This window comes from Mus caroli, unplaced genomic scaffold (assembly GCF_978045245.1).
Source record: "Mus caroli unplaced genomic scaffold, Mus_caroli_1 scaffold_6, whole genome shotgun sequence".
NCBI classification, from domain to species: domain Eukaryota; kingdom Metazoa; phylum Chordata; class Mammalia; order Rodentia; family Muridae; genus Mus; species Mus caroli.
In genome coordinates, this window is record NW_028227261.1 from 88,719,258 (window position 1) to 88,742,282 (window position 23,025).

The following is a 23,025-nucleotide window of genomic DNA, read 5'->3' on the forward strand; positions in this document are numbered from 1 at the left end:
TGAAAATGGAGACATACAACAGATCTGAAGAAACCCAAAACACCATCAGATCCTTCTACAAAAGGCTGTACTCAGCAAAACTGGAACACCTGGATGAAATGGACAAATTTCTAGACAGTTACCAGGTAACAAAGTTAAATCAGGATCAGGTTAATGATCTAAACAGTCCTATATCCCCTAAAGAAATAGAAGAAGTCATTAATAGACTCCCAACCAAAAAAAGCCCAGGACCAGATGGGTTTAGTGCAGAGTTCTATCAGACCTTCAAAGATGATCTAATCCCAGTTCTTCACAAACTATTCCACAAAATGGAAGCAGAAGGCACTCTACCCAGTTCATTCTATGAAGCAACAATTACTCTGATACCTAAACCACAGAGAGACCCAACAAAAATAGAGTACTTCAGACAAATTTCCTTTATAAATATCAGTGCAAAAATAATCAAAATTCTCGCTACCCGAATCCAATGACACATCAAAACAATCATCCATGCTGATCAAGTAGGTTTCATTATGGGGATGCAGGGATGGTTTAATATATGGAAATCCATTAACGTAATCCATTATATAAACAAACTCATAGACAAAACCACATGATCATCTCGTTAGATCTAGAGAAAGCATTTGACAAAATCCAACACCCATTCATGATAAAAGTCTTGGAAAGATCAGGAATTCAAGACCCATACCTAAATATGATAAAAGCAATCTACAGCAAACCAGTAGACATCATCACAGTAAAAGGTGAGAAGCTGGAAGCAATCCCACTAAAATCAGGGACTATACAAGGCTGCCCACTTTCTTCCCACCTATTATTCAACATTGTACTTGAAATCCTAGGCAGAGCAATTTGACAACAAAAGGAGATCAAGGGGATACAAATTCAAAAGGAAGAAGTCAAAATATCACTTTTTCCAAATGATATGATAGTATATATAAGTGACCCTAAAAATTCCACCAGAGAACTCCTAACCTGATAAACAGCTTCAGTGAAGTATCTGTATATAAAATTAACTCAAACAAGTCAATGGCCTTTCTCTACACAAGGATAAACAGGTTGAGAGAGAAATTAGGGAAACAACACCCTTCACAATAGTCACAAATAATATAAAATACCTTGGTGTGACTCTAACTAAGAAAGTGAAAGATCTGTATGATAAGAACTTCAAGGCTCTGAAGAAAGAAATTCTAGAAGATCTCAGAAGATGGAAAGATCTCCCATGCTCATGTATTGGTAGGATCAATATAGTAAAAATGGCTATCTTGCCAAAAGCAATCTACAGATTCAATGAAATCCCCATCAAAATTCCAACTCAATTCATCAATGAATTAGAAAGGGCAATTTGCAAATTCATCTGGAATAACAAAAATCCTAGGATAGCAAAAACTCTTCTCAAGGATAAAAGAACGTCTGGTGAAATCACCATGCCTGACCTAAAGCTGTACTACAGAGCAATTGTGATAAAAACTGCATGGTACTGGTATAGCAACAGACAAATAGACCAATGGAATAGAATTGAAGATCCAGAAATGAACCCACACACCTATGGTCACTTGATCTTTGACAAGGGATCTAAAACCATCCAGTGGAAAAAAGACAGCATTTTTCAACAAATGGTGCTGGCACAACTGGTTGTTATCATGTAGAAGAATGCAAATCGATCCATTCCTATCCCCTTGTACTAAGGTCAAATCTAACTGGATCAAGGAACTTCACATAAAACCAGAGACAGTGAAACTTATAGAGGAGAAAGTGAGGAAAAGTCTCCAAGATATATGCACAGGCGAAAAATTCCTGAATAGAACAGCAGTGGCTTGTGCTGTAAGATGGAGAATTGACAAATGGGACCTCATAAAATTGCAAAGCTTCCGTAATGAAAAGACACTATCAATAAGACAAAAAGGCCACCAACAGATTGGGAAAGGATCTTTACCTATCCTAAATCAGATAGAGGACTAATATCCAATATATATAAAGAAGTCAAGAAGGTGAACTCCAGAAAATCAAATAACCCCATTAAAAATGGGGCTCAGAGCTAAACAAAGAATTCTCACCTGAGGAATACCGAATGGCAGAGAAGTACCTGAAAAAATGTTCAGGATCCTTAATGATCAGGGAAATGCAAATCAAAACAATCCTGAGATTCCACCTCACATCAGTCAGAATGGCTAAGATCAAAAATTCAGGTAACATCAGATGCTGGCAAGGATGTGGAGAAAGAGGAACACTCCTCCATTGTTGGTGGAATTGCAAGCTTGTACAACTACTCTGGAAATCAGTCTGGAGGTTCCTCAGAGTATTGGACATAGTACTACCAGAGGATCCAGCAATACCTCTCCTGGGCATATATCCAGAAGATGTTCCAACGAGTAAGAAGGACACATGCTCCACTATGTTCATAGCAGCCTTATTTATAATATCCAGAAGCTGGAAAGAACACAGATGCCCCTCAACAGAGGAATGGATACAGAAAATCTTTTACATTTACAATGGAGTACTACTCAGCTATTAATAGAATGAATTTATGAAATTCCTAGGCAAATGGATGGACCTGGAGGTCATCATCCTGAGTGAGGTAACCCAATCTCAAAAGAACACACATGATATGTACTCACTGATAAGTGGATATTAGCCCAGAAACTTAGAATATCCAAGATATAAGATACAATTTGCAAAACACATGAAACTCAAGAAGAATGAAGACCAAAGTGTGGACATTTTGCCCCTTCTTAGAATTGGGAAAAAAAACACTCCTGGAATGAGTTACAGAGACGAGCTGAGACGAAAGGAAGCACCATCTAGAGACTGCCATACCTGGGGATCCATCCCATAATCATCCCTCGAATGCTGACACCATTGCATACACTAGCAAGATTTTTCTGAAAGGACCCTGATATAGCTGTTTCTTGTGAGACTATGCTGGGGCCTAGCAAACACAGAAGTGGATGCTCACAGTCAGCTAGTGGATTGATCTCAGGGTCCCCAATGGAGGAGCTAGATAAACTACCCGTGGAGATAAAGGGGTCTCCAACCGTATAGGTGGAACAACAATATGAACTAACCATTACCCTCCTAGAGTATCTCTAGCTGCATATGTATCAGAAGATGGCCTAATCTGCCATCAGTGTAAAGAGAGGCCCATTGGTCTGGCAAACTTTATATGCCTCAGTACAGGGGAATGCCAGGGCCACGAAGTGAGAGTGAGTGGGTAGGGGAGTTGGGGGGGGTATTGGGGACTTTTGGGATAGCATTGGAAATATAAATGAAGAAAATACCTAACTAAAATAAAAAAATATTTATAAAAAAAAAAAAGAAAAAGAAAAATTTGAGCGATAGGGTAAAGCATGAGCTTTCTTATTGGCTGTCTAAATGCAGAATGCTCAGCATTTTTTCAGAATTAGCCTTTTCCAGGGATAATCTTCATTAGTTTTTGTTCAATGAAGAGTGAACAGCCTTGAATTCATACACACATCAACAACAGAAACATTCTCAAAAGAGTTTAAACATATAGTCCAAAAAAGAAGGAATCTAATTAGTTAATGGACTAACATTACATATAGACAGATTCATAAGATGCAGTGTACACTACTCGCATAATGGATACATACAAAAATGTCCACCATGCTTAACCATCTGGGAAATGAAAATGACAACTACATTGAGGTTCCATCTCACTCTAATCTGAATGACTATCACAAATCATGTAAGAGTTAATACTACTAAGGACTCAAGGAAAAAGGATCTCTTTATTACTTTATTTAAATTATCACTGTGGTGTGTGTGCATGCGTGTGTGTGTGTGTGTGTGTGTGTGTGTGTGTGTGTGTGTGTGTGAGTGTGATATCACATGCCACAGTACACATGTAAAAGTCGACTGTGGAATCAATTCTATCACTGAATGCTTACTTGAGTTCCAGAATCAATCCAGATCATCAGGCTTTCACAGAAAGGTGCTTTATCTTCTGAGCTAGTTTTTGGCCCTAGTGAATGCTTACACATTTCTAGTGAGAATGTAAATTAGTCCAATCACTGTGGAAACGAATATGGACATTTTTAAACACATGAATGACAGAGCTTAAGAATGGCCATTGACTTAAGTATGCTATATCTTTGCCTTGAGATATTTGCACATCTATGTTTATTGCAGCTTACACACAAAATGCCACAGAGATTTCTTCTAAGAGATGAACTGACAAAGTGTGGTAGTATACACAATGGAGTTTTATTCAGCCATAAAGATGAATGAAATTATGTTGTTGGCTTGGAAATAGATACAACTGGAAATCACCATTGTAAGCAAAATAAGTCAAACTTGGGAAGACAAATATCATGTTTTCCCTCATTTCTGGACTCTCATTTTATATAGCTATATAAAAATTATATGTTGTATATATAAAATAAAGGCAAAGAAGAGATTGCCTGGGGAAACAAAGGAGAAGAATGATGGGTAAGAAGAAAGAAAAAAGCAAGTATGGATCTAGTGTACATGCATGATTTGCTTAAATAAAAATATATGTATAAAACCCATTTGTGGTTCATAATAACAAAGACTCATAAAAGTTCATTTAAAAAGGACTTTCTTGTTGAATTTTGTGAAATAAAATTTAGAAGCAGTGTTTAGTTCATGTAACGGGGTTCAACAACAGTCATAGATAAGATCAGCAGCTATCTGAGATGCAGCAGTGAACAGTGTTCTTCTAACATTAGTGATAAAAGCAGATTTGGAATGATCTTTCATCATGCTACTATGATTATCCTATAGCTATGCTGACTTTTTCTTCTGTGTCTGGTGGAAAGATACATGTCATCACTGACTGCCCAGAGTAAAGTGACGGCATCCTTCCTATGGTAACATGTCATATGATTTAAGCACATGGTACTGACAGACTTTACATCACTCTATTTTCTTTCAAGCGTGGAAGTTCTCTCTTTTACATGAAAACATAAAGATATCTGTACTGATGTAAAAACACTGAGATTTTCCCATGGAAGTGACAAATTCTTGAATCTGCCTTCTGGCAGCACAAACAGTCACCCAAGTAAGAGAAAGAATATAGCATAATTCTTGCTAGCATGGCCAATTCCTAATTCTTAGAAAACTTACTGGACAAGAGTGGAGTCTGGAAATGTCAAGTCAACCGTATCAGGTAGTAGAAATAAAAACATATGTCTAAGCAGTTGAAAGTTGTTTACCTGAAGAAAAGGCCATCCAGTGACTGCCCTACCTTGGGATCTATTCCATATACAGTTACCAAATCTGGACACTATTGTGGATACCAAAAAGTGCCTGCTGGCAAAAGCCTGATATAGCTGTCTTCTGAGAAGCTCTGTCAGTGCCTGACAAATATAGAAGTGGAGGCTCACAGCCATCCATTGCACTGAGCAGAGGGTCCCCAATGGAGGAGCTCGAGAAAGGACTAAAGAGTTGAAGAGGTTTGCTGCCCCATAAGAAGAACAACAATATGAACCAACTAGCACCCCCAGAGCTCACAGGGACTAAATCACCAAGCAAAAAGTACACATGGAGGGACTCAAAACTCCAGCCACACATGTAGCAGAAGATGGCCTTCTGGGACATCAATGAGAGAAGAGGCCATTGGTCTTGTGAAGGCTCGATGCCCCTGTATAAGGGAATGACAGGACACAGAAATGGTAGTGGTTGGATTAGTGAGCAGGGGGAGGGAGGATGGGATAGGACAGTTTTTCAAGGGGAAATGAGAAAAGGGGATAAAATTTGAAATGTAAGTAAAGAAAATATCTAATAATAATAATAAATAAATAAATAAATAAATAAATAAATAAATAAAGTTGTTGACCATGCATTGTCTTGGTCACTTGTAAGAAAGGTCTCCAGGATAAAAATTTCCACTTCTCTTTGATCCACGGATACTAAAATTGGAGAAATAAAACTGCTAAAATATTTCACTAATTTTGTGTCGTCACTATCCCACAAGAAACAGAAAAGCTGTGAGATTAGATCTTCTGGTTGATTGTCTGGCCTCAATGCATAGAAGCATAACAAATTTCTACAGGAGTTTGTATGGCTTGAGACATCATATAATAGAAAATACCTTGTGAGAAATGGCTATATTCCAATAACTTCCTTTTGCAAATAATAGTAACAATGGTCAGTAACTGTTTAAGTACTTTTGTAATAGCACAAAATTTCATACTGATATAACCTGAGATAGTAGCTTAAGGTGTAAACATAACAGTGCATTAGAGTTAGGACATCAAAGTGAAGCTGAATAAGGAAAGTGAAGATGAGTAAGGAAATTAGTGAGAGTACTAAAGAAAATAATTTGGTTAGTACAAGCATGTTAATGAGTATTCTTTGGTACAAAAGCCTGCCTTATTTTGAAGTTAAGAACAACCAGGGAAAGCATTGGGCTTGGTGTGTAAGAGTGAGTGGTTTGGAAGCATATGATCCTGAATTTGATTCACACTCATCCATATAAAAATACAGGTATGACCACATGTGCTTGTAACCCTGGAGTTATGGGTCAATGACTGGCCATTCCCTACCTTCCTGGTCTTGCCAAGTTGAAATGTCAAGCTTTCAGTTAAATGAGAGAGTCAATCTTGAGGCAATAGAGTAAGAAAGAAAGATACCTGACATCTTGCTCTGATGTCCACATGAGTAGCTACCCATGGATATGAGCTCATGTACTCTCATATCACACACACACATGCACACACACACACACACACACACACACCTTTTTTTTAAATATTTTTATTACATATTTTCCTCAATTACATTTCCAATGCTATCCCAAAAGTCCCCCATAGCGCCCCCCACTTCCCTACCCACCCATTCCCATTCTTTTGGCCCTGGCATTCTCCTATATTGGGGCATATAAAGTTTGCAAGTCCAATGGGCCTCTCTTTCCAGTGACGGCCAACTAGGTCATCTTTCGATACATATGCAGCTAGAGACAAGAGCTCCGGGGTTCTGGTTAGTACATCATGTTGTTCCAACAATAGGGTTGCAGATCCCTTTAGCTCCTTGGGTACTTTCTCTAGCTTCTCCATTGGGAGCCCTGTGATACATTCAATAGCTGACTGTAAACATCCATTCCTGTGTTTGCTAGGCCCCTGCATCGTCTCACAAGAGACAGCTATATTTGGGTCCTTTCAGCAAAATCTTGCTAGTGTATGCAATGGTGTCATCGTTTAGAAGCTGATTATGAGATGGATCCCTGGATACGGCAGTCTCTAAATGGTCCATTCTTTCATCACAGCTACGAACTTTGTCTCTGTAACTCCTTCCCTGGGTGTTTTGTTCCCAATTCTAAGAAGGTGCACAGTGTCCACACTTTGGTCTTCATTCTTCTTGAGTTTCATGCGTTTAGCAAATTGTATCTTATATCTTGGGTATCCTAAGTTTTGGGCTAATATCCACTTATCAGTGAATACATATTATGTGAGTTCTTTTGTGATTGTGTTACTTCACACAAGATGATGCCCTCCAGGTCCATCCATTTGGCTAGGAATTTCAAAATTCATTCTTTTTAATAGCTGAGTAGTACTCCATTGTGTAAATGTACCATAATTTCTGTATCCATTCCTCTGTTGAGGGACATCTGGGTTCTTTCCAGCTTCTGGCTATTATAAATAGGGCTGCTATGAACATAGTGGAGCATGTGTCCTTTTTACCAGTTGGGACATCTTCTGGATATATGCCCACGAGAGGTATTGCTGGATCCTCCGGAAGTACTATGTCCAATTTTCTGAGGAACTGCCAGACTGATTTCCAGAGTGGTTGTACAAGCTTGCAATCCCACCAACAATGGAGGAGTGTTCCTCTTTCTCCACATCCTCGCCAGCATCTGCTGTCACCTGAATTTTTGATCTTAGCCATTCTGACTGGTGTGAGGTGGAATCTAAGGGTTGTTTTGATTTGCATTTCCCTGATGATTAAGGATGTTGAACATTTTTTCAGGTGCTTCTCTGCCATTCGGTATTCCTCAGGTGAGAATTCTTTGTTCAGTTCTGAGCCCCATTTTTTAATGGGGTTATTTGACTTTCTGGAGTCCACCTTCTTGAGTTCTTTATATATTTTGGATATTAGTCCCTTATCTGATTTAGGATAGGTGAAGATCCTTTCCCAATCTGTTGGTGGTTTTTTTGTCTTATTGATGGTGTCTTTAGCCTTGCAGAAGCTTTGCAGTTTCATGAGGTCCCACTTGTCAATTCTCGATCTTACAGCACAAGCCATTACTGTTCTATTCAGGAATTTTTCCCCTATGCCCATATCTTCAAGGCTTTTCCCCACTTTCTCCTCTATAAGTTTCAGTGTCTCTGGTTTTATGTGAAGTTCCTTGATCCACTTAGACTTGACCTTAGTACAAGGAGATAGGAATGGATCGATTTGCATTCTTCTACATGTTAACAACTAGTTGTGCCAGCACCATTTGTTGAAAATGCTGTCTTTCGTCCACTGGATGCTTTTAGCTCCCTTGTCGAAGATCAAGTGACCGTAGGTGTGTGGGTTCATTTCTGGGTCTTCAATTCTATTCCATTGGTCTATTTGTCTGTCACTATACCAGTACAATGCAGTTTTTATCACAATTGCTCTGTAGTAGAGCTTTAGGTCCGGCATGGTGATTCCACCAGAGGTTCTTTTATCCTTGAGAAGAGTTTTTGCTATCCTAGGTTTTTTGTTATTCCAGATAATTTGCAGATTGCACTTTCTAATTCGTTGAAGAATTGATTTGGAATTTTGATGGGGATTGCATTGAATCTGTAGATTGCTTTTGGCAAGATAGCCATTTTTACAATGTTGATCCTGCCAATCCATGAGCATGGGAGATCTTTCCATCTTCTGAGATCTTCTATAATTTCTTTCTTCAGAGACTTGAAGTTTTTATTATACAGATATTTCACTTCCTTAGTTAGAGTCACGCCAAGATATTTTATATTATTTGTGACTATTGAGAAGGGTGTTGTTTCCCTAATTTCTTTCTCAGCCTGTTTATTCTTTGTGTAGAGAAAGGCCATTGATTTGTTTGAGTTAATTTTATATCCAGCTACTTCAACGAAGCTGTTTATCGGGCTTAGGAGTTCTCTGGTGGAATTTTTAGGGTCACTTATATATACTATCATATCATCTGCAAAGAGTGATATTTTGACTTCATCTTTTCCAATTTGTATCCCTTTGATCTCCTTTTGTTGTCGAATTGCTCTGGCTAGGACTTCAAGTACAATGTTGAATAGGTATGGAGAAAGTGGACAGCCTTGTCTAGTCCCTGATTTTAGAGGGATTGCTTCAAGCTTCTCACCATTTACTTTGATGTTGGCTACTGGTTTGCTGTAGATTGCTTTTATCATGTTTAGGTATGGGCCTTGAATTCCTGAACTTTCCAAGACTTTTATCATGAATGGGTGTTGGATCTTGTCAAATGCTTTCTCCGCATCTAACGAGATGACCATGTGGTTTTTGTCTTTGAGTTTGTTTATATACTGGATTACATTAATGGATTTCCGTATATTGAACCATTGCCGCATCCCTGGGATGAAACCTACTTGGTCAGGATGGATGATTGTTTTGATGTGTTCTTGGTTTCGGTTAGCAAAAACTTTATTGAGGATTTTTGCATCAATATTCATAAGGGATATTGGTCTGAAGTTTTCTATCTTTGTTGGGTCTTTTTGTGGTTTAGGTATCAGAGTAATTGTGGCTTCATAGAATGAGTTGGGTAGAGTACCTTCTGTTTCTATTTTGTGGAATAGTTTGTGAAGAACTGGGATTAGATCTTCTTTGAAGGTCTGATAGAACTCTGCACTAAACCCATCTGGTCCTGGGCTTTTTTTAGTTGGGAGACTATTAATGACTGCTTCTATTTCTTTGGGGGATATAGGGCTGTTTAGATCATTAACCTGATCTTGATTCAACTTTGGTACCTGGTATCTGTCTAGGAACTTCTCCATTTCATCCAGGTTCTCCAGTTTTGTTGAGTATAGCCTTTGGTAGAAGGATCTGATGGTGTTTTGGATGTCTTCAGGATCTCTTGTTATGTCTCCTTTTTCATTTCTGATTTTGTTAATTAGGATGCTTTCCCAGTGCCCTCTAGTGAGTCTGGCTAAGGGTTTATCTATCTTGTTGATTTTCTCAAAGAACCAGCTCCTTGATTGGTTGATTCTTTGAATAGTTTTTCTTGTTTCCACTTGGTTGATTTCGCCCCTGAGTTTGATTATTTCCTGCCGTCTACTCCTCTTGGGTGAATTTGCTTCCTTTTGTTCTAGTGCTTTTAGGTATGTTGTCAAGCTGCTAATGTGTGCTCTCTCTAGTTTCCTTATGGAGGCACTCAGAGCTATGAGTTTTCCTCTTAGAAATGCTTTCATTGCGTCCCATAAGTTTGGGTATGTTGTGGCTTCATTTTCATTGAACTCTAAAAAGTCCTTAATTTCTTTCTTTATTCCTTCCTTGACCAAGGTATCATTGAGAAGAGTGTTGTTCAGTTTCCACGTGAAGGTTGGCTTTCTGTTATTTATTTTGTTATTGAAGATCAGCCTTAGTCCATGGTGATCTGATAGGATGCATGGGACAATTTCAATATTTTTGTATCTGTTGAGGCCTGTTTTGTGACCAATTATGTGGTCAATTTTGGAGAAGGTACCATGAGGTGCTGAGAAGAAGGTATATCCTTTTGTTTTAGGATAGAATGTTCTGTAGATATCTGCCAGATCCATTTGATTCATAACTTCTGTTAGTTTCACTGTGTCCCTGTTTAGTTTCTGTTTCCATGATCTGTCCATTGGTGAAAGTGGTGTGTTGAAGTCTCCCACTATTATTGTATGAGGTGCAATGTGTGCTTTGAGACTTACTAAAGTTTCTTTAATGTATGTGGCTGCTTTTGTATTTGGAGCATAGATATTCAGGATTGATAGTTCCTCTTGGAGGATTTTACCTTTGATGAGTATGAAGTGTCCCTCCCTGTCTTTTTTAATGACTTTGGGTTGGAAGTCAATCTTATTAGATATTAGAATGGCTACTCCAGCTTGTTTCTTCATACCATTTGCTTGGAAAATTGTTTTCCAGCCTTTCATTCTGAGGTAGTGTCTATCTTTTTCTCTGAGATGAGTTTCCTGTAAGCAGCAAAATGTTGGGTCTTGTTTGTGAAGCCAGTTTGTTAGTCTATGTCTTTTTATCGGGGAGTTGAGTCCATTGATATTAAGAGATATTAAGGAAAAGTAATTGTTGTTTCCTGTTATTTTTGTTGTTAAAGTTGGCATTCTGTTCTTGTGGCTGTCTTCTTTTAGGTTTGTTGAGGGATTACCTTCTTGTTGTTTCTAGGGCGTGGTTCCTGTCCTTGTATTGGTTTTTTTCTGTTATTATCCTTTGAAGGGCTGGATTCGTGGAGAGATAATGTGTGAATTTGGTTTTGTCATGAAATACTTTGGTTTCTCCATCTATATTAATTGAGAGTTTGGCTGGCTATAGTAGCCTGGGCTGGAATTTGTGTTCTTTTAGTGTCTGTATAACATCCGTCCAGGATCTTCTGGCTTTCATAGTCTCTGGTGAAAAATCTGGTGTAATTCTGATAGGCTTGCCTTAATATGTTACTTGGCCTTTTTCTCTTACTGCTTTTAGTATTCTATCTTTATTTAGAGCATTTGTTGTTCTGATTATTATGTGTCGGGAGGTATTTCTTTTCTGGTCCAGTCTATTTGGAGTTCTGTAGGCTTCTTGTATGTTCATGGGCATCTCTTTGTTTAGATTTGGGAAGTTTTCTTCTATAATTTTGTTGAAGATGTTTGCTGGTCCTTTGAGTTGAAAATCTTCATTCTCATCCACTCCTATTATCCGTAGGTTTGGTCTTCTCATTGTGTCCTGTATTTCTTGGATGTTTTGAGTTATGATCTTTTTGCATTTTACATTTTCCTTGATTGTTGTGCCGATGTTCTCTATGGAATCTTCTGCACCTGAGATTCTCTCTTCCATCTCTTGTATTCTGTTGCTGATGCTGGTATCTATGGTTCCAGATTTCTTTCCTAGGGTTTCTATCTCCAGTGTTGCCTCATTTTGGGTTTTCTTTATTGTGTCTACTTCCCTTTTTAGGTCTAGTATGGTTTTGTTCATTTCCATCATCTGTTTGGATGTGTTTTCCTGTTTTTCTGTAAGGACTTCTACCTGTTTGATTAGGTTATCCTGTTTTTCTTTAAGGATTTGTAACTCTTTAGCAGTGTTCTCCTGCAATTCTTTAAGAGATTTTTGTGCTTCCTCTTTAATGTCTTCTACCTGTTTACCAGTGTTCCTTTGTATTTCTTTAAGTGTGTTATTAAAGTCCTTCTTGAAGTCCTCTACCATCATCAGGAGATATGCTTTTAGATCCGTGTCTAGCTTTTCCGGTGTGTTGGGGTGCCCTGGACTGGGCGAAGTGTGAGTGCTGGGTTCTGATGATGGTGAGTGGTCTTGGTTTCTGTTAGTAAGATTATTACGTTTACCTTTTGCCATCTGGTAATCTCTGGGGTTAGTTGTTGTCGTTGCCACTGTTTAAAGATTGGAGCAGAAGCTGTGTTCCACTCACCAGCAGTCTCATAATCCTGTGGCGGGGGTCGTGGGTAGCTGGTGGTACCCTGGTGCTGGTCCAGCCGGAAGAGGCCTGTGGTCCTACTCAGGCCGGTTTTCTGCTTCCCTAACTAATGCAGTCTCATGTCCCGCGAGCAATTGGATTGGAGCAGAAGCTGTGTTCCACTCTCCAGAAGTCTTAAGATCCTGTTGCGGGTGTTGTGGGTAGCTGGCGAGTGTCAGGCGACCCTGCGCCCTAGCTACCCCGGTGCTTTTCTGACCGGAAGAGGCTTGTGGCCCTATGTAGGCCGGATTTCTCCCTCCCCAACCAAAGCAGTCTCAGGTCCCGCGTGATTGGACTGGAGCAGAAGCTGTGTTCCACTCACCAGCAGTCTCAAAATCCTGTGGCGGGGGTTGTGGGTAGCTGGCGGGTGTCAGCCAACCCTGCGCTCTAGCTACCCCTGCGCTTATCCGGCCGGATGAGGCCTGTGGCCCTACTCAGGCTGGTTTCTGCTTCCCTAACTAATGCAGTCTCAGGTCCCGCGCGCAATTGGATTGGAGCCACACACACACCTTTTAAAAGAAAGACGAATCCAAGAGCCTACCTTTCTTAGTGTTTTTAAGTTTGGAAAAAGCCTGGGTATAAGACACAAAGTCGAGATGCCCCACTGAAATAGATATGGTCCTTTTATTCTGTAGGTCTGATGATAGGGCACAATGACAATGTAACAGAGCATATTAGTGACAAGTTAGCCCTTTTATAAGGATAAGTTATTTTGTGATAAAAGTATGCTGTCTGACAGAGCAGGAAACAGTAATTCACAGACTTTTAGTGGCTGACAGGTACTAAATATTCACAGCTTACACTCTACTTGCAACAGTCAATAAGTAATTGTAAGTCAATGACAAGAGGATCATGTCCCCCCACAAGAGGAGATCACCTTGAATGAGTGGGGGGGGGGCTGAAAAACAGCAGAAACAAGATGGAGAAACAACATAGAGCTATTGTGACATGCTGTTTCAATCAAAAAGTAGAATTAAACTCATCCAATACCACCCTCCATATGCCAAAATCCACTCAGCCACCCAAATAACCAGATGTCACATGGTTGCCCACTGTACTTTATCAATGGTCAGAGAATGCAGCTTTGCCTCTTGTTTTACAGATGCTCAGACACAATAAATGGTCTTATCACAAGTATATTGTAAGTGGCAGATCCAGAGTAGAGATGATGATATGTGACTATTTGTTTAAATTATTTTCAAAATCAGTAACTATCACCAAATTGTTTATTATACTATGCTTTCAACTTACCTTAGAATAAAGTTTAATATTTCACTGAATTCTTTCAACTTAGCAAGTTACACATGCTACTATAGTAATGTTGGTCTTGATAATGTGTAGTAAATATATATGGATTAGGCAATGAATTAAGAGACTCAAGGTGGGTACAGAGTTGGTATTCAAATTCAACTTTCAGGTCCTCAATGACTGTGTATGGTGTTCAAACCAAAGCAAAGAAAAAAAGAAAAGAAAAGAAGTGACCACAAAGGAAATAGAATAGATTTTGTAGGTGAATTGGCGGTTAGTGGAATAGGGATAAGAGGACTTAGGTAGGGGTGAGGCTGGATGGAGTGAGATATTACAGGGAAAGATGAGTGGGGTTGGAGGGCATTTGGTAGGGGATGATGTAGAAACCTAGTACAGTGGAAACTCCACGGAATCTGTAAGAATATCACTAGTGATGACTCTTAGTAATGGAGGATATGGAGCCTAAACCAGCCATATTCTATAACCAGGCAAGGTTTCCATTGTTGGGAGTAGGACACCAACCCAGCCAGAAAACTTTCAACCTGCTGTCAGCCTTGCCTGCAATGTGGTGGGGCAATGGTGGCTCACAACCGATGGGAGTGGCTGGCCAATTACTGGTCTAAATTGTGGCCCACATCACAAAAAGGAGCCCATGCTCAACACTGCCTACATGACCAGAAACCAGAGGCTGGATAGAAAAAAGAAACAATGAAATGATTCCTAATAATATTCTGCTATATACATAGATTGGTGTCTAGTCCTATATCATCCAAGAGACATCATCAGGCATCTGACACAAGCAGATGCTTAGAACCACAGCCACATGTTAGGGTGAGTGAGAGACAAAATTGGAGATCTCCATTGGGTCCCTTTCCTCAGAGTTTAGAGAAACCCCTGTGGAAGATGGCAAGGAAAAAATTTTAGAGATAGATGAGTTGAGGGCACCAGATAAAATAGTCCACAATTAGGCAAGGCTCACAGGGGCTCTCAAAGACATAAGTGGCTATCATGAAGCCTGTATGGGTCTGTGTTAAGTCCCCTGCATATATTATCATTGTAAGCTTGAGGTATTTGTGAGATTTCTACAACAGTAGAAGTGGGGTGTCTCTAACTGTTTTTACCTGCTTTTGGGGACCCTTTCCCTCCTTCTCAGATATCTAGTCCAGTCCAGCTGTGATGGATTTTGACCAGTTTTTGACGTCCCTGGCAGATCTGACATTACTGAAAGAAATGGAGAAACAGTGGATCTGAGAGAGAGGGGAGGTATGTGAGCGGACTGGAAGGAGTAGAGGGGGGAGAAACTGAGCTTCCCCCTGTGGTTACAATGGATCCTAGGAGAGAAGAATGGATTGTTTTCTTAAATAAAAGAACAGTGGCCCTTAACATTGACCTTGGAAACACTGATGATGGGTACAAACCATGAGTTTTATAGAATCTAGAACCAACTACAAGATAGGCTTCTGAAATATGCCTGCAGGGCCTTGTGTAGATTAGGTTGACTGATATTGAAAGAATTATCTTAATTGTGGATGGTTCCTTCCATTTCCTAGGCAACAGATTCTGAAATGTATAAAATAGGAGAAAATGAGCTGAAAAGAACACATAATATCCAGGTGATATTGTTTTCTGGTTGTGAATGTGTTGTGCCCAGCTGCTTCAACTTCTGCTTCTTTGATTTCCCCACTATGGTGGACTGTACCTTAAACTGTGTTTTGCAATAATCCTTCATCTCTTAAGTTTCTTTTGTCAAAGTATTTTATCACAGCCACAGGAAAAGTCAGAAATCACATTGTATTCATTCATTACAGGTCCTTTCATAATTAGTGTCCTTGGCCAAGTACATCTTTCTCTTTGTTTGAGTTACCTTGTCTGTAAAGTGATGTTATTTCTTCATGCTCTGTCAGAGGGTAACCATAAAAACAAATTTGTCTTTGAGAAAAAGTTTGACGTGTCACACAAGCTGACCTTGAACTTACGATCTTCCTGACACAATCTCTGAAGAGCTGTGATTATAGGAACTTCCCATTCTCTCTGACCTATAAGAAGCCAAAGAATGAAAAGAACTTTAAATATCTCCTAGTATATATTTCAAGATTTAGCCAGAAATTTATTTAAGAACAATAGTAGTTTGTAGAGAAATAAAATATAGGCTGACCCCTTATAACATAAAATATAAATGTTAACAATCTATTCTGTATCTGTCATTGCAATACTTGCTGTGAAATAATTTTAAAAAGTTTAATATTATCTCAAATGAGAGAAGTAAATAAATAACACGAGTGCAATTATCATGAGCATTATAAATATCCAGTAGGTGTGTACTAAGTGAAGAAGTTGAAATAGGAGCAAATGGGGAGACAAAGTATGGAGCAGAGACTGAAGCCATCTAGAGACTGCCCCTCCTGGGAATTCATCCCATATACAGACACCAAACCCAGATGCTATTGTGGATGCCAGCAAGTTCTTGGTGACAGGAGTCTGATATAGTTGCCTCTCGAGAGGCTCTGCCAGAGCCTAACAAATACAGAGGCGGATGCTTGCAACCAACCATTGGACTGAGCACAGGGTCCCCAATAGAGGGATTAGAGAAAGGACTGAAGGGACTGAAGGGGTTTGCAACCCCAAAGGAAGAATAATAGTGTCAACCAACCAGACCCCCAGAGCTCCCAGGGACTAAGACACCACTAAAGGAGTACACATGGAACAACCCATAGCTCCCGCCACATATGTAGCAGAGCATGGCCTTGTTGAACATCTATGGGAGGAGAGGCCCTTGGTCCTATAAAGGCTAGATGCCTCAGTGAAGGGGAATTTGAGGGCAGGGAGGTGAGAGTGCTGGGTGTGGGAGCACCCCCATAGAAGCAGGGGGATGAGGATAAAGTTTCTCTGGGGTATAAATAGGAAACAGGATAACATTTGAAATATAAGTAAAGAAAATATCCAATAAAAAAAGAAAAAATTTTTAAAAAGAACTATGAATGTAGTGAGGACTTGAGCCAGAAATTAAAGACTAATATTTTTCTTAATCTAATTCAGAGATCTATGTTACCCGCAACTTACTCTGCACTGTAATTTGAGCACCTCTATTTTTAAAAGTGGTACCTACTGGCCAAGCAGCTGATAAGAGCCCAGTTCCTCACCTTTTAATTAAAGCTGTGTTATCCACACAATTACTAAAACTTATATTTAAAAAAAGCCTTAAGAACTACAATCTTTTAGTTCTTAAACCTGGTCAGAAATAAAAATTTAATTACAGTTGGTTTAAGTCAAATTAAAGAGGAAATTTTACTGATAGATGGGTAAAATAAATGTATTTTCTCTGTGTATACCATGTGCATGTCCATCTTGCTGAAGTCAGGACCACAGACTCAGTGTGAAAAGAAGCATGGTATCTGCATGTGAACTCACACCAGAGAAAACCAAAGGAATAAGCAGTTTCCAAGTAGGGAAGGCACAAATATTAAACATTTAGTGGGGTATAATGCTACAAATGTAAGATAAATATCTTTAAATATCAAGACCTCTAAATAATTATCTATAAAAATAAACATTGGTAGAGTTTTGTTTTTCAAACCAATTCACCTTATACTTTGCTTTGATTTTTTAGAGAATGTAATATGAGTATTGCATTTGCTTTAGTTACCCTCATTCTTTGTCCTCCTAATACTCCCTCTCAAATTCATAACATACATACAAATGTGTGTGGAGAGAGAGAGAGAGAGAGAGAGAGAGAGAGAGAGAGAGAGAGAGAGAGAAGTGGAAGGAGGGAGGAACATGTTTGCCAGCAAGCAAAGAGAGACAGAGAGACAGGGAGAGCAACTACTGACTTCATTAAGCCTTGGTCCTATGCATATGTGTTTAGTTAGGACCTTTAGTGTTGAGGTTGCACTGTACATGTACTAGTTGAAGCTAGGAAGCACACAGGCACATATTGTCTGCATTTTGACAAGTTCTGGATATCTGTAGAAGCTTCAGAATGCTGCAAAATGAAGTTTATTTGTGTAGCATAAGTGCTAAATACATCTGTGGCTATGTGTTGAGAATAGAGTTAGAAAATATTGAGTTAGGAAAATGACAGTTGTAAGTTCTCCCCCAGAGCCTATAATCCCTCCAGTCACTGGTAGTTTTCTAGTTTTACAGTAGCAGGTATGAATATCATCATATTGAAATGGCCCTAGTTCCAGTTAGATAGTTGTCAGTTACTTCCAAACCTGAAGTGCCACTATTAAATTGTGGAACTTTCTGGTCATTGTGCTTTAAGGTGTGAAAGCTAGGTTGGACTATTGACTGTGTTTGTTTGTTTGTTTGTTTGTTTGTTTGTTTGTTTGTTTTTCCGGCCTTAGCAGCATACTTAGCTCCTTCAGAAACTGTGAGCTTTAGTACTCAGAGAAAAGGCTTCAAGGTCAACTCCACCTCTTGTCATCCAAGTCCTGTGGGTAAAATATGTGCTGTCCTCAGCATGTTTTCTCTTACTTGTAGATCCTAGATTGAGATCTTTAGATTTGGGTTGAAAGCCTGGAGTAACCAGTGGGAAGCAAAAGAGGATTTGGCGGCATTGTAGAAGAATATAGTAGTCAGATATAAGGACTATGCAGGGGGAAATGGAAAAAAAACTATAGAAAAGGTTCTTAAATGGGAAAAGGATGTCAGTAATACAGAAGGAAGGAAGGAGAGACAAAACACAAAGGATGTTTGAAAATGTTATAGGAAAATATTTTATGAGCTTAAAGTACCAATATAATATATATATATGTATTTATATTCATATACACACATATATTCAGTTATGTCACACGACATTACCATGCTCCTTCCAATAGCCATAGACTAATAAAACCCTTGTATCAGGAAAGGGATGCCTGCCTTCAGGTCATTTTTGGTTGTGGAGGAGGGAAGTGTCTGAGAGACTCTTAAGGCATTGCACACTATTGTCATTGCCCTTGGTTGCCTCCCAGAACTTGAGGCTCAGCTCCTATTGCAGATTCTTATCTGAAAATTCATTGTGAATGTTCTATGCACGAAATAACATAAATACATTTCTCAGGAAGGTGCCAGATTCAGAAAAGATAATTGCCTGTTTAATTGCTAAGGGATAATTAATTTAAATGCCCGCAAAACAGAAAGAAAAAGGGATACAGCCAAAAAGAAAAAAAATAATCAAATTATTTTATGCACATCTGAGGAAAAATTGCAAGGACTGCTTTCTTGTTAAAGATACTCAGCTTCAATACTGATTAGACTAATGAAAACCACAGCAGTAAAAGCAATGAATCAAAATCAGAATAAAAAATACAACCTACCAAAACCCCAAAGGGAGCCTGTAGAAAAAAAGACGTAGAAAAGATATGATGGCGATTAAGCAGATGCTAATAATCAGAATGTACATTATACATGTTTATAATTATCAAGGAGAAAATGAAATCAATTTTAAAGGAAAAATCTACATGCTTGGGATGCGTGTTAACACACTGAACTTACGAATTTTTATAGAGAAGCAAGCTAAGAAATTCCATATTACAAGGCAATTTATCCCATGTTTGTTAAAAATTTAAAATACAACAATTGGGTTCACGTGTATAGGTAACACCTACACTGCCGCACAACAATATGTATTTGAATGTGTATGCGTATGTGAATGTATATGTGAATGTATATGTGTATGTATATGAATATTCAGTGTTCCTGTTTCACATGTGGTAGTAAGGAGCTACAGCCTATCAGTAAGAAAAGAGATTAATAAAATAAAATACATGTCTGTAATTTACATTATACAATGACCATAGAAGCCTGAACTGTATCAATATGTACTAATGTGTGTTCTCCAAAATATAAGGTAAAAAGTCATAAAAATATTTATAATATAATATAATTTTGTTATAATTTAAATCTCAGAGACTGATGCAACCAACCATATATTTTCAGGCTTTCATATGTATATAAAAGTGTATAGTAAAGAAATACTTTAATGAAAAATTTATAGGTCTCCATAAGGAGAAGGAAAAAGTTTACAAATTCAAAGCACAGGACAAATAATAAATTACACAATGACTTTAAACTGTGAATTTTAGAGTAGCTTGAATGTCTGAGGCATAGAAAGGTAAAATAATTTGGTATCTTAATGCTTTACCCTTTTTGAACACCTGCTATATGTACTATGTACTAGCCACTATTTATGTATTTATCTGACAGAAAATATTACTTTACAAAGTAAGAAACTGGGAGTAAATTGTCAAAGAATATAAGGATATAAGGGCCAATGCAGGATTCATAACTGGGTTGGTCTCTGTTCACTGGCCATTTCTATCTTTATTGTTCTGTCCTGTTACTTTTTCAAGAGAATGTTTTGTATGAAAGCACCCCAAAAAGGATAATAAGGAAAAAACTAATTTCAGTTCAGTGCTTTTATGAATCATTTTTTAGTTTTGAATTTCCAAGCACTAATCACCTTGGGGAATCCAAGTAGCACAACAGAGCTAATCCTGGATATGCTGAACTCCATTTTACACAAGGAGACAATGGATTGGGATGCGACCTCAACCCCCTAGCATAATGTTTGCCACATGTTAGGTGCCAAGTGATTGTTTCCCAAATGAGAAAGTGGTTCAATCAAGACATATGTTTACATCAAGGCTGTAGTGGAATATAAAGTAGCTCAAATTTTAAACAATAGACATGCCTAGACTTAAATGGTCAGCATCAGAAATGAAATGAGTGGTTTTATCACAGAGAACCAGCAAAGGGTTTGATTTGTTTGGATGTGTGAATGACCATGATAAGAAAGTGTCAGGACATAATCAGTAAACCACACTTGATGTATGTGGAAGAATGAATAGAATGTAATACAATTGAACAAAACAGGATGGATATTGTTCTCACTGTAGACAGATGAAGGATGAGTTCCTGAGCCTATCACCTCATATTAGTTCCATCATGTCTTTCCTGCTAAGTGTATTATGCTATCCATGGACTGTAAAGAGTTCCAGCTGCTTGATTCAGTACCTGTTCTTCTGCGTAAGTTCTGTGTTCCTCTTGAGGGTTTAAGTATCTTATGTTTATGGGTGAGCAGAATTCCTAGGATGGTGAACTTTATATTGAGGATGTGATTACAAGAATAATTAAATTATCATCCACCATCTATGTTGAGAATACTCTGACCAAGCATACACTAGCAACTTCACAGCACACTGGAAAGCTTTAGAACAAAAAGAAGCAAATACACCCAAGAGGAGTAGATGGCAGGAAATAATAAGACTCAAGGCTAAAATCAACCAAGTAGAAACAAAAAGAACTATACAAAGAATCAACAACAACAACAAAAAAATCCCACAGGATGTGGTTCTTTGAAAAAAAGAACAAGATAAACCCTTAGCCAGACTGAGCAGAGGGCAAGAGACACAATCCAAATTAAGAAAATTGGAAATAAAAAGAGAGACATAACAATAGAAACTGAGGAAATTAAAAAAATTATCAGATCCTACTACAGAAGCCTATACCTAACAAAACTGGGAAATCTGGATGAAATTGTCAATTTTCTAGAAAGATACCAAGTACCAAAGTTAAATGAGGATCAGATAGACTATCTAAACAGCCCCATAACCCCTAAAGAAATAGAATCAGTCAGTAAAAGTATCCCAATCAAAAAAGTTCAGGCATAGATGGGTTTAGTGCAGAATTTGATGAGACCTTCAAAGAGGACATAATACCAATACACTTCAAACTATTCCACAAAATAGAAACAGAAAGAACACTACCCAATTCTTTACATAAAGCCACAATTACAGTGATACCTAAACTACAAATAGACCCCAGAAAGAGAGAGAATTTCAGACCAATTTCTCTTATTAATATCAATGCAAAAACACTCAATAAAATTTCACAAACCAAATCCAAGGACACATCAAGACAATCATTCATCATGATCCAGTACTCTTCATCCCATGGATGCAGGGGTGGTTTAATATATGGAAAACCATTAAATTAATCCACTATATAAACAAGCCCAAAGGGGGAAGGAACCAAATGACCATCTTACTGAATGCTGAAAAAGCATTGGACAAAATTCAACACATCTTCATTGTAAAAGTCTTGGAAAGATCTGGAATTCAAGTCCCATATCTAAACATAGTAAAAGCAAAGTACAGCAAACCGGTAGCTCAACATCAAAATAAATCTAGAGAAACTTGAAGCATTCCCAATAAAATCATGGATTAGACAAGACTGAACTCTCTCTCTCTCTCTCCCTGTCAATTCAATGTAATACTTAAAGTTCCAGCCAGAGAAATTAGACAACAAAAGGAGGTCAAAGGGATACAAATTGGAAAGGGAGAAGTGAAAAATATCACGATTTGCAGATGATATGACAGTATACTTAAGTGACACTAAAAAATTCCTCAAGAGAACTCCAAAATGTCCTAAACAACTTCAGCAAAGAGGCTGGATATAAAATTATCTCAAGACCAAGGGACCTCTCTTCCCAATGATGGCCGACTAGGCCATCTTCTGATACATATGCAGCTAGAGACATGAGCTCTGGGAGTACTGGTTAGTTCATATTGTTGTTCCACCTATAGGGTTGCAGACCCCTTCAGCTCCTTGGGTACTTTCTCTAGCTTCTCCATTGGGGGCCCTGTGTTCCATCCAATAGATGACTGTGAGCATCCACTTCTGTATTTGTCAGGCACTATTAGGGGAGCAGGGCAGGGAGGGGGGCAGGGTATAGGGGACTTCAGGATAGCATTTGAAATGTAAATGAAGAAAATATCTAATAAAAAAATTGAAAAAAAGAACTAAAAACAGATAAAAATAAAGTCAATATTATTTTCTTATACAGAGAATATAGCAAAAAAATAAAAATAAAAACAAAAGCAAAAACAAAAAACAAAACAGAACTCAAGCAAATCGGTACCCTTCCTCCACTCAAAGTATAAACAGGCTGAAAAATAAATTAGGGAAACCATGGACTTCACAATAGTCACAAATAATATAACATACATTGGTGTGCCTTTTAACCAAGCAATTAAAAGATCTGTATGACAAGAACTTCAAGTCCCTGAAGAAAGAAATCAAAGAAGATCTCAGAAGTTGGAAAAATCTCCCATGCTCATGGATTGGCAAGGTTAATATAGTAAAGCTGTTCACTTTACCAAAAGCAATCTACAGACTCAATGTAATTCCCTTCAAAATTCCAACTTAATTCTTGT